At 43.3% G+C, this 11,951-nt stretch overlaps 1 protein-coding gene across 1 annotated transcript in view; it reads right to left on the minus strand.

Annotated features, from left to right (window-relative positions):
* LOC112226842 (tensin-3) overlaps positions 1 to 1,312 on the minus strand; it is an 83,622-nt gene extending 82,310 nt beyond the window's left edge. Inside the window, exon 1 of the mRNA XM_024391442.2 lies at positions 857 to 1,312. The gene's annotated coding sequence lies outside the window, so the exon portion shown is untranslated. The remainder of the gene's footprint in view (positions 1 to 856) is intronic.
* Positions 1,313 to 11,951: the final 10,639 nt, after the last annotated feature.

The raw sequence follows: 11,951 nt of genomic DNA on the forward strand, positions 1-11,951 counted from the left end.
ACATGTGTTCTAATGTGTGTTCATGATGCATTAGAGCTTTTCTTCGGATTGTTTTATAGATACGAAGGTGTAAATGCAGGTGTGTGTGTCTGGATCCAGACTTTTAAGGAGATAAAGGGGAGGGATCTAGACACCGGTAAGGAGGCAGGGTGTAGCCTATGTGAGGTAAGAGGGACTCTTGTACATGTCATCAACAATGGGCCTGAGGCCTCGAATACCACACAGCAGCTGTGGCTTGAAGAGTTGAACTTGTTTTTTTTCTCTCTTTCACTCTCTCTCTCTCTCTGTCTCTGTCTCTCCCCATATTTTTCCTTTCCCAGCAGACCAGCCATTCAACAAAAGAGGTAGAAAAAAGGTGTTTTTAAATGCAAGACTCATAGAGCTATGTGAGGCCTATGCTACCTCTGGAATGGCCCCATATGTTTCACATTATAAAGGTCTCCAGCACAGCAAAGCCCCAAAAAGCATGGAGACCCAAACCAATGCAAAAGACGGCTCAACAAATAGGACATTTACAGTTGTGCAATTCTCTCACTGTGTGAAAAGCTGCAGCCAAAGCTTGATGAGGAGATCATGGTTTTTAATTAACTACACTCACTGTCGAATTCAAACAAATCACAACCACACTGCTTGTAGTTTGAATGACACCGGTAATAACCCACTTCTCTCTCTGTCCTGAATCCCGCCTGGTATTTTGAATCAATTCCCCGAAGCGAAATGTGCCTGAACCACAGGTTAAAACTTCCCCAGACTCCATGAAACTACTCCAGAACTACTTTGATGAACTAGCGCAACACTGAAACCAGCTCCCCTGCAAGTATAGCACTACAAACAACTTCAAAACACCAAACCTTACCGTTTTAGAACCAAAGAAAGTCACTTTTATTTTCCTCCTTTCTTTAAAATCCTTCGTCAGTCAGACACTGCTAGGGAGAGGTGGGTAAAGTCCAGTCCAGGTGAAGACGAGTAAAATAGCTCTCTGCCCGTCACACAGGCTTAGAGGAAGTTGACTGGCTCTCCTCTGCTGGAATGCGGTGATTAGAGGCACTTCTTCTGTGAGCTCACTTTGTTCAGGCTCTGCTGCCCCCACTGCTGCTCCCTCCCAGGCTGTTGCTGCTGGCTCCTACTACTGGCTGTTGCTGCTGGCTCCTACTACTGGCTGTTGCTGCTCCCTCCCAGGCTGTTGCTGCTCCCTCCCAGGCTGTTGCTGCTGGCTCCTACCACTGGCTGTTGCTGCTCCCTCCCAGGCTGTTGCTGCTGGCTCCTACTACTGGCTGTTGCTGCTCCCTCCCAGGCTGTTGCTGCTGGCTCCTACTACTGGCTGTTGCTGCTGGCTCCTACTACTGGCTGTTGCTGCTAGCTCCTACTACTGGCTGTTGCTGCTGGCTCCTACTACTGGCTGTTGCTGCTGGCTCCTACTACTGGCTGTTGCTGCTGGCTGGCTCCTACTACAGGCTGTTGCTGCTGGCTCCTACTACTGGCTGTTGCTGCTGGCTCCTACTACTGGCTGTTGCTGCTGGCTCCTACTACTGGCTGTTGCTGCTGGCTCCTACTACTGGCTGTTGCTGCTGGCTCCTACTACTGGCTGTTGGCTGCTGTAGGCCGTGTTAAAATGGAAGCTCTGTTCCCATCAACCCTCAACACACTTCCTCCAGTCAGACGAGGCTGCTAGCTGCTGCAGCCGCCACAAGTTCTGGCACGGGATAGTCCTCCCACTGTGTTGCTGCCTCCCTCCCTGATCCCTCCCTCCTCTACTTTCCCTCTCTCCCCCTCCCTTTCCACACACACACACACACATACATATATACACCAGTGGTGGAAAAAGTACTCAATAGTCATACTTGAGTAAAAGTAAAGGTACCTTAATAGAAAATGACTGAAGTAAAAGTGAAAGTCACCCAGTAAAATACTACTTGGGTAAAAGTCTAATAGTATTTGTTTTATCAACAACAACATAAAACATACTACCTACTCATTCAAGGGTTTTTCTTTATTTTTACTAGTTTCTACATTGTAAAATAATATTAAAATGGAAGCTCTGCTCTGTGCCTGAACTGCTGCTCTGCTCCCATCAACCCTCAACACACTTCCTCCAGTCAGACGAGGCTGCTAGCTGCTGCAGCCGCCACAAGTTCTGGCACGGGATAGTCCTCCCACTGTGTTGCTGCCTCCCTCCCTGATCCCTCCCTCCTCTACTTTCCCTCCCTCCCCTCCCTTCCTCACACACACACTTTCCACACACACACACACACACACACACACACACACACACACACACACACACACACACACACACACACACACACACACACACACACACACACACACACACACACACACACACACGCACACACACACATACATATATACACCAGTGGTGGAAAAAGTACTACTCAATAGTCATACTTGAGTAAAAGTAAAGGTACCTTAATAGAAAATGACTGAAGTAAAAGTGAAAGTCACCCAGTAAAATACTACTTGGGTAAAAGTCTAATAGTATTTGTTTTATCAACAACAACATAAAACATACTACCTACTCATTCAAGGGTTTTTCTTTATTTTTACTAGTTTCTACATTGTAAAATAATATTGAAGACATCAAAACGGTGAAATTACACATATGAAATCAAGTCTTCAACAATTAAAACACAATTTATATTTGAGATTCTTCAAATAGCCACCCTTGCCTTCATAACAGGTTTGCACACTCTTGGCATTCTCTCAATCAGCTTCAAGAGATAGTCACCAAGTCCAAGTCCAAGTCCAAGAACAGCTCAAATAAGCAAAGAGAAATGACAGTTCATCATTACTTTAAGACATGAAGGTCAGTCAATGGAGGAAATTACAAGAACGTTGAATGTTTCTTCAAGTGCATCCAGCTCTATGATGAAACTGGCTCATGAGGACCGCCACAGGAATGGAAGACCCAGAGTCACCTCTGCTGCAGAGGATAAGTTCATTAAAGTTACCAGCCTCAGAAATTGCAACCCAAATAAATGCTTCACAGAGTTCAAGTAACAGACACATCTCAACATCAACTGTTCAGAGGAGACTGTGTGAATCAGGCCGTCATGGTCAAATTGCTGCAAAGAAGATACTTGCTTGGGCAAAGAAACACGAGCAATTGACATTTTTGACAAATTTGAGATTTTTGGTTCCAACCGCTCTCTCTTTGTGAGATGCGGTGTGGGTGAAACGGATGATCTCCAGATGTATATTTCCAACTGTAAAGCAAGGAGGAGAAGGTGTGATAATGTGGGGGTTCTTTGATGGTGACACTGTCTGTGATTTATTTAGAATTCAATTCATACTTAACCAGCATGGCTACCACAGCATTCTGCAGCGATTCAGCATCCCATTTGGTTTTGGCTTAGTGGGACTATCATTTGTTTTTCAACAAGACAATGAAGGAGAGTGATGGAGTGCTGCATCAGATGACCTGGCCTCCACAATACCCCGATCTCAACCAAATTTAGATGGTTTGGGATGAGTCGGACTGCAGAGTGAATGAAAAGCAGCCAACAAGAGCTCAGGATATGTGGGAACTCCTTCAAGACTGTTGAAAAGCATTACAGATGAAGCTGGATGAGAGAATGCCAAGAGTGTGCAAAGCGGTCATCAAGGCAAGGGTTGGCTTTTTAAAGAATATCTAATCTATTTTGATTTGTTTAACACTTTTTTGGTTACTACATGATTCTATATGTGTTATTTCATGGTGTTGATGTCTTCACTATTATTCTACAATGTAGAAAATATTAAAAATAAAAACCCTTGATGAGTAGGTGTTCTAAAACTTTTGACCTCTAGTGTACTTAAGTATCAAAAGTAAATGGAATTGCTCAAATGTACTTAATGTCCCACACTGACCATAGTTTGCTTTGTATGTTTCTATGTTTTGTTTGGTCAGGGTGTGATCTGAGTGGGCATTCTATGTTGGATGTCTTGTTTGTCTTTTTCTGTGTTTCTGTGTTTGGGCCTGATATGGTTCTCAATCAGAGGCACGTGTTAGTCATTGTCTCTGATTGGGAGCCATATTTAGATAGCCTGTTTTGTGTTGGATTTTGTGGGTGGTTGTTTCCTGTCTTTGTGTTTGTTGCACCAGATAGGGCTGTTTCGGGTTTTCCACGTTTATTGTTTTGTATTATGTTCATGTTTAGTTTTCTTATTAAAAAACATGAACTTCAACCGCGCTGCATTTTGGTCCGCCTCTCCTTCCCAGGAAGAATCCCGTTACAGAACCACCCACCAAAACAGGACCAAGCGGTGTGGTGACAGGCAGCGGCAGCAGGAGCAGCGCAAGGAGAACTGGACATGGGAGGTAGAGTTGGACGGAAAAGGACCCTGGGCACAGCCAGGAGAATATCGCCGCCCCAAAGAAGAGCTGGAGGCGGCGAAGGCGGAGAGGCGCTGGTATGAGGAGGCAGCACGGCGGCGTGGATGGAAGCCCGAGAGTCAGCCCCAAAAATGTCTTGGGGGGTGGCACACAGGAAGTATGGCGAAGCCAGGTAGGAGACCTGCACCAACTTCCTGTGCTTACCGGAGGGCGAGAGAGACCGGGCAGGCACCGTGTTATGCTGTGGAGCGCACGGTGTCCCCAGGGCGGGTGCATAGCCCGGTGCCAGGTAAGGTTGGGCAGAAAATCTTTGGAGGGAGTTGAAAGTCCGTGTTGCCCAGCAACAGCTCCAAAACATCACTGCTCTAGAGGAGATCTGCATGGAGGAATGGGCCAAAATACCAGCAACAGTGTGTGAAAACCTTGTGAAGACTTACAGAAAACATTTGACCTCTGTCATTGCCAACAAAGGGTATATAACAAAGTATTGAGAAACTTTTGTTATTGACCAAATACTTATTTTCCACCATAATTTGCAAATAAATTTATTAAAAATCCTACAATGTGATTTTCTGGATTTTTTTTCTTCTCATTTTGTCTGTCATAGTTGAAGTGTACCTATGATGAAAATTACAGGCCTCTCTCGTCTTTGTAAGTGAGAGAACTTGCACAATTGGTGGCTTACTAAATACTTTTTTGCCCCACTGTATCTGTCCCAAACCCACTGGCTCCAGGTCATCTATAAGTCTTTGCTAGGTAAAGCCCCGCCTTATCTCAGCTCACTGGTCACCATAGCTGCGCTCCAGCAGGTATATTTCACTGGTCATCCCCAAAGCCAACACCTCCTTTGGCCGCCTTTCCTTCCAGTTCTCTGCTGCCAATGACTGGAACGAATTGCAAAATTCACTGAAGCTGGAGACTTATATCTCCCTCACTAACTATAAGCATCAGCTGTCAGAGCAGCTTACCGATCACTGCTCCTGTACACAGCCCATCTGTAAATAGTCCACCAAACCACTGTTATTGTTATACTGTTATTCTTTTGCTGTTATGCACCCCAGTATCTCTACTCACACATCATCATCTGCACATCTATCACTCCAGTGTTAATGCTAAATTTGAATTATTTTGCCACCATAAGTGCTCACTGGCAAGTACACATAAATAAGATCCCACAAAACACAGTGGGGAAATGGCTGCCTAAATATGATCCTCAATAAGAGACATCGATAAACAGCTGCCTCTGATTGGGAACCATACCAGGCCAACCTAGAAATAAACAACCTAGAGTACCCACCCTAGTCACACCCCAACCTAAAACCAAAATAGAGGAAAAAAAGGCTCTCTATGGTCAGAGCGTGACAAGTGTGCTGGCCTTTCTGTCTTTTTCAAGCTTTAATCCTGCAATTTTTTTTAAGGAAAGTTAAATGATTATTATGGATTTAATATGATATTGGCCAGCTTGCATATGCTTTGTATCTATAGCAGTCCTAATAACATGAAATCAGTGCTGGCAAACCTAAAAGCCTTAAAACTTATTTTGCTAACTTAAGTGTCTGGCGCCCTCAAGGAAATAGCTCCTTCAAGGGTTCCCTTCACTCTCATTTAAATGTTTATTCACAACATACATCTGGTATAAATTAATAAAGATAGGACCACCATCAAAATTTGATTTGTGAATGGAAGTATTGTATGTATCACATTAGAGGTATTCTCTCACCAGCAATATTTATTTGTATTTGTTTTATGATTACACATTTTTATTTTAATTTTACGTGAAATATTTAGCTTTGTCTGAAGCAGAAAAAGGCAGGAAATGCAAAAGATAATTTGACCTTTGCACTAACAAGTTGTGAAGCTGTGTATGCTAAAAAACCTAGGTCAAATTAGCTTTGGAATTTTTTGTCTTTTTCGGCTTCAGACATAAACTAAACTTTTCACTTAAAATGTAGTTTAAAATTAATTATCAGGGGGGATTCCTAGAAGCTGTGATAGCAGGGACAACAGTGTAATTGTGACACCCATTTTACTGTGATAGAATATAAACTGACAACTGTGTACAGTGCTATGTATGTTCTTTGCATACAGTATGTTAGCATGAGACAGACTTTCCACAGATAACAGCCCACAATAAAAGCAATCAGCAAAGAGCAATGAGGACCCTGGGTGTATTTACCTTTTATCTGTTGTGTAATGTTGTAGCTACCTTAACTAGATATATGTAGCGGACACTGTACCATTAGTAAGCTAGCTAGCTAGTTAGTTGCCATCGGCAAAAAGCTGGTTTTCAAGGGAAAAGGAAGAGACCCTGTGAACGACCTCTGATTTTGGACGTGTGCCTCGCTGTTTACAGTGAAACATATAGCAGTTAGCTAAGGCACATTTGCTAGTTTACATCCGGAATATTAACAAGGCGGCCCTCCATCTTAACTCCTCCTTCACATTTACTGAAGTGGTTGAATAGTGTAGAAGGGAACCTCCCCTGACAGTTTTTTCTCTCGTCATGAGCAGAATGTGGTTCAGCTAGTTTCAGGCATTTATTCTACTCCTGCTACGTTAGGTTGACGTAACATGGACATCATTAACAACTGTAGGCTTGCTAGTTAGCCTCACTTCTTCCTGCTAGAATGTCAGCAAACGTTAACTAACTGAACGTTAGCTAGCATTAAGGGTTAAAACATTAGCTAGCTAGCCAGTTATTTAGATATTTTTTTGTGTACCTAGTTATATATTGCTTTGACCTACTTAGCCAACGTTATCAACGAGAGAGACATTCAGCTCGTAAGAATCCAAGCTTGTTGTCTTACGTTAACGTTAGCTGTAACCAGGCACCTGAGTTGACTTACTATTTCTACAGACAGGGGGAGGCCAGGGTGCTGTAACCCCGGATAAAGCGGCGATAAAAGTTGGCAAACCCCAGGAAGCATTGCAGCTGCTCCCTGGATGTAGGCTGAGGCCATTCCACCACCACTCTCACCTTCTCGGGATCCATCTGGACACTCCCATCAGAGATGATGTAGTCCAGAAAGGGAATGATGGAGCGATGGAACTTGCACTTTTCCACCTTAACAAACAACCAGTTCTCCAGAAGGCGCTGAAGAACCTGTTGGACGTGGTGCATGTGTTCTTGTGGGGGAGCGGGAGAAGATGAGGATGTCATCAATGTAGACGAAGACAAACCGGTTCAGCATGTCACAGAGAACATCATTAATCCGAGCCTGGAACATAGCAGGGGCGTTGGTGAGGCCAAAGGGCATGACCAGATATTCGTAGTGGCGGCTGGCCGTGTTGAAGGCGGTATTTCACTTGTCCCCCTCTCGTAACCGCACCAGATGGTAGGCGTGTTGTAGATCCAGCTTGAAGAAAACAGTGGCCCCCTGGAGCAGCTTGAAGGCCGAGGAAGTGAGTGTTAGCGGATATCGGTTCTTCACAGTAAAGTAGTCCCCGTTAGTCAATGCACAGATGCAGGGTCTTGTCCTTTTTCTCCACGAAGAAGAAACTTGCGCCAGCGGGAGAGGAAGAGGGATGGATAAATCCTGTAGCTAGGGAGTCCCCAATGTAGGTCTCCATAGCCTTGGTCTCTGGTCCCGGCAGAGAGTACAGACATACCCGGGGTGGAATGTAAATCCCGCCGTCATAGGGGCAGTGCCGTGGAAGGGAAGTGGCCCGGGAATTTCTGAACACCTCCCGGAGGTCCTGGTAATCCACGGGAATGGTGGAGATGTCCGGAGCAACTTCCGAGCCCCCAGGAAGACATCCCGGGGCAGGTTGCGCCGACTTCTGACAATGGACAATTGCAGAACGGACTGCAGCCCATGATAGCACCCATACACAAGTTGATGAGGGGATTGTGTCGCTGGAGCGAGGAGAATCCCAAAACCATGGGAATCTGGGAGGTCTTAATGAGCAGGAATTGAATTGTCTCGCTGTTATTCCCAGACACAGGTAGGTTGATGGGAGGGGTGTTATGAGTGACCTGATCAATAGAGCGCCCATCCAGTGCTCTAACATCCATGGGAATGGAGAGGGGCTGAGTGGGGATGTTCAGCTCGGAAGCCAGTGTGTCGTCCAAAAAGCTCTCATCGGCCCCAGAGTCAATGAGGACCCAGAGAGATTTGGACTGATTTCCCCACAGCAGAATGACATGAGTTATAGTTATAGTTTTATCTAACATTAGGATGATAACATCTCTACATTCAGAAATGTGTTTTAAATTAAATATCCTTGAAATGTTATCCTACCATTCACTAAAATGTTGTGCACAACCTTTTTTATTTTATTTGACCTTTATTTAACCAGTTAGGCCAGTTGAGAGCAAGTTTTCATTTACAACTGTGACCTGGCCAAGATAAAGCAAAGCAGTGCTGTCACGACTTCCGCCGAGGTTGGCTCTCCTGCCCGTTCAGGCGGTGCTCGGCGGTCGTCGTCACCGTCCTACTAGCCACTACCGATCCCTTTTCGTGTATCTGTTTATTTTGTCATTCATTTTCGTCTGTCGGTGTTATTGTGTTTCTTATTCTCCGGTTAGTCTGTTATCCTGTGTTGGATAATTTCACCCTGTGTGTGTTTGGGTTGACCGTGTTTGTTTTGTTCACCGGAGAATAAACTTTATATCGCTATCTGCTCTCTGCGCCTGATTCCAACCACCTTGATTAGACGTGACAAGTGCGACAAAAACAACAACACAGAGCTACACATAAACAAATGTACAGCCAATAACACAAAATAAAGAAAAACAGAAAGATCTATGTTCAGTGTGTGCAAATGTAGAAGAGTAGGGAGGTAGGCAATAAATAGGCCCTAGAGGCGAAAATAATTACAATTTAGCATTAATACTGGAGTGATATATGTGCAGATGATGATGTGCAAGTAGAGATACTGGGGTGCAGAAGAGCAAGAGAGTAAGTAATAATATGGGGATGAGGTAGTTGGGTGTGCTATTTACAGATTGGCTGAGTACAGGTACAGTGATCGGTAAGCTGCTCAGACAGCTGATGCTTAAAGTTAGAGGGAGATATAAGACTCCAGCTTCAGAGATTTGTTTGTATAAAATATTCACCTCATGTTACAAGAACATTCCTAGAACACATTTCGTCTTTTCTTTAAAGGTTCCCAGAATGTTTCATTAGGTTGTGGGAACCGTTTGGTCTGAACACTGTGGGGACATCACAAAAGATACCGTATGTTCCCAAAACACAAAGAATGTCCAGTTGGCCTGATTATTACAATGCTTCTATTAGGTTGCAAGAACCATTCACCTGATGTTGGAAGAACATTCCCAGAAAACATTGTTATGTTCTTTAAAAGTTCCTAAAACATTTCTTTAGGTTGTGGGAACTTTGTGGGGATATGACTAGGTAGGTTCCAAAAACACTAAAACTGTCCTGACATTCAGATAATGTTTGACTGTTGCAAGAATGTAGACAGAACAGGCTTGCTGAATTCTTTAAAGGTTCCTAAGAACATTGAATTAAGTTATGGGAGTTGTCTGGGATGTTGAACAAATATTATTGTGATATTAACGAAAGTTGCACAGAACATTCCCACAATGTTCCACAATGTTCCACAATTTCTAAATAAGTATGTTTGTATGACGATAATAGTATCATTGTTTTAGGTTTAACATAATATTCCATTGAATTTCATACAAAAAACATTTTACCTTGTCTTGGAGGTCCTCAGAACATTTAAAAAACGTTATATTTAAGTTTTTACCTAATATTACCACAACATTCTCAGTAGACACATGTCTAGCTCCTTAAAGCAGATTTAAATACATCCCCATTATGTTTCTCTCCAGATTTAATGCCAATTTGCAGACTGTGTTGTAGGCCCACTACAGCGTGGTACAGACACCCATGGCATTTTATTTATTTCATTGGACATTTGACCCGCTTTTAATCATAGAAAAACAACAATAAAACTTTTTGGGTTGAAATCACGTGGAAACAACGTCGATTCAACCAGTTTTTGCCTAGTGAGATGTGACTCCAATAATCAACACGATCTTCAGTTTGGAATGGAAATCATTTCATCAGGTGTATTAGCATTAGGGCTGGAGAAAAAGTTTGACACCAATCACGCCCTCGAGGGCTGGAGATCCAGATGCAATCAACAGACTCGTGCTATGTAGAGCAAACATGCATCTCTGACATGTAGAATAAGGAATCATGTCAGCTCTATTTGTGATATTTCTATCTGAAACTTTTCAGAATGTTTTTGTACTGAACATTGTACTCTCCAACCCTGTTCCTGGAGAGCTTATAGTTTTTTTCCCCGTTTTTTTTCTCCAACCCTATCATCGTGACTAATGTATCTAATTAACTATAAATCTGTCAAATCTACACGCGGTATTGTCATTGTAATGTTTACCCAACTGAACTGCTTATTTTTCTATTCATAGTTGGCATATTATCCATCATGAAGCAAATCACGTCCTACATGAAGAGCGGAAGTGGTTTACAGAAATACCAATCACATGACTACACTAAATACAAATAAGAGCAAACTGCAGTACATTCAGTACAGTAACTGTCGGCAACAACAGCTTTCCCAACCCCCTCGGCCATTGTTTCCCAATTCCATCCCTCAAGTACCCCCAAAAGCACACATTTGTGTTGTGGTCCCGGACAAAGTCACCTGATTCAACTCATTGAGGGCCTGATGATTAGAGGAAGAGGCAAAGCGAGAGGGATAACTGTGCCCAAGATTGGTCTTCTCCAGCAGGTGGCTTTCTTTGTTTCAATCACCAAGCAAGGAGTTTTTGCATGGAAGTCAATGAGTTAACAAAAAAATGTAATTGCTTATTAGCTACACGTGGCTTATTTGATCGAATTGAAGTTTTGTAATGCTTAGGTTGTTACGAGTGTAGAGGGAATAATCCCGGCAACTTTGAGAAAAAAACCCACTTTATATCGGAGTTGTGCCTGTTATTCACACGTACAGTTGGGCAAAAAAGTATTTAGTCAGCCACCAATTGTGCAAGTTCTCCCACTTGAGAGAGGCCTGTAATTTTCATCATAGGTACAATTCAACTATGACAGACAATTTTTTAAATTAATTTATTTGCAAATTATGGTGGTAAATAAGTATTTGGTCAATAACAAAAGTTTATCTCAATACTTTGTTGTATACCCTTTGTTGGCAATGACAGAGGTCAAACGTTTTCTGTAAGTCTTCACAAGGTTTTCACACACTGTTGCTGGTATTTTGGCCCATTCCTCCATGCAGATCTCCTCTAGAGCAGTGATGTTTTGGGGCTGTTGCTGGGCAACACGGACTTTCAACTCCCTCCAAATATTTTCTATGGGGTTGAGATCTGGAGACTGGCTAGGCCACTCCAGGACCTTGAAATGCTTCTTATGAAGCCATTCCTTCGTTGCCCAGGTGGTGTGTTTGGGATCATTGTCATGCTGAAAGACCCAGCCACGTTTCATCTTCAATGCCCTTGCTGATGGAAGGAGGTTTTCACTCAAATTCTCACGATACGTGGCCCCATTCATTCTTTCCTTTACACGGATCAGTCGTCCTGTTCTCTTTGCAGAAAAAAAGCCCCAAAGCATGTTTCCACCCCCATGCTTCACAGTAGGTATGGTGTTCTATGGATGCAACTCAGCAT

The sequence above is a fragment of the Oncorhynchus tshawytscha genome, linkage group LG28 (genome assembly GCF_018296145.1).
Source record: "Oncorhynchus tshawytscha isolate Ot180627B linkage group LG28, Otsh_v2.0, whole genome shotgun sequence".
Classification (NCBI taxonomy): domain Eukaryota; kingdom Metazoa; phylum Chordata; class Actinopteri; order Salmoniformes; family Salmonidae; genus Oncorhynchus; species Oncorhynchus tshawytscha.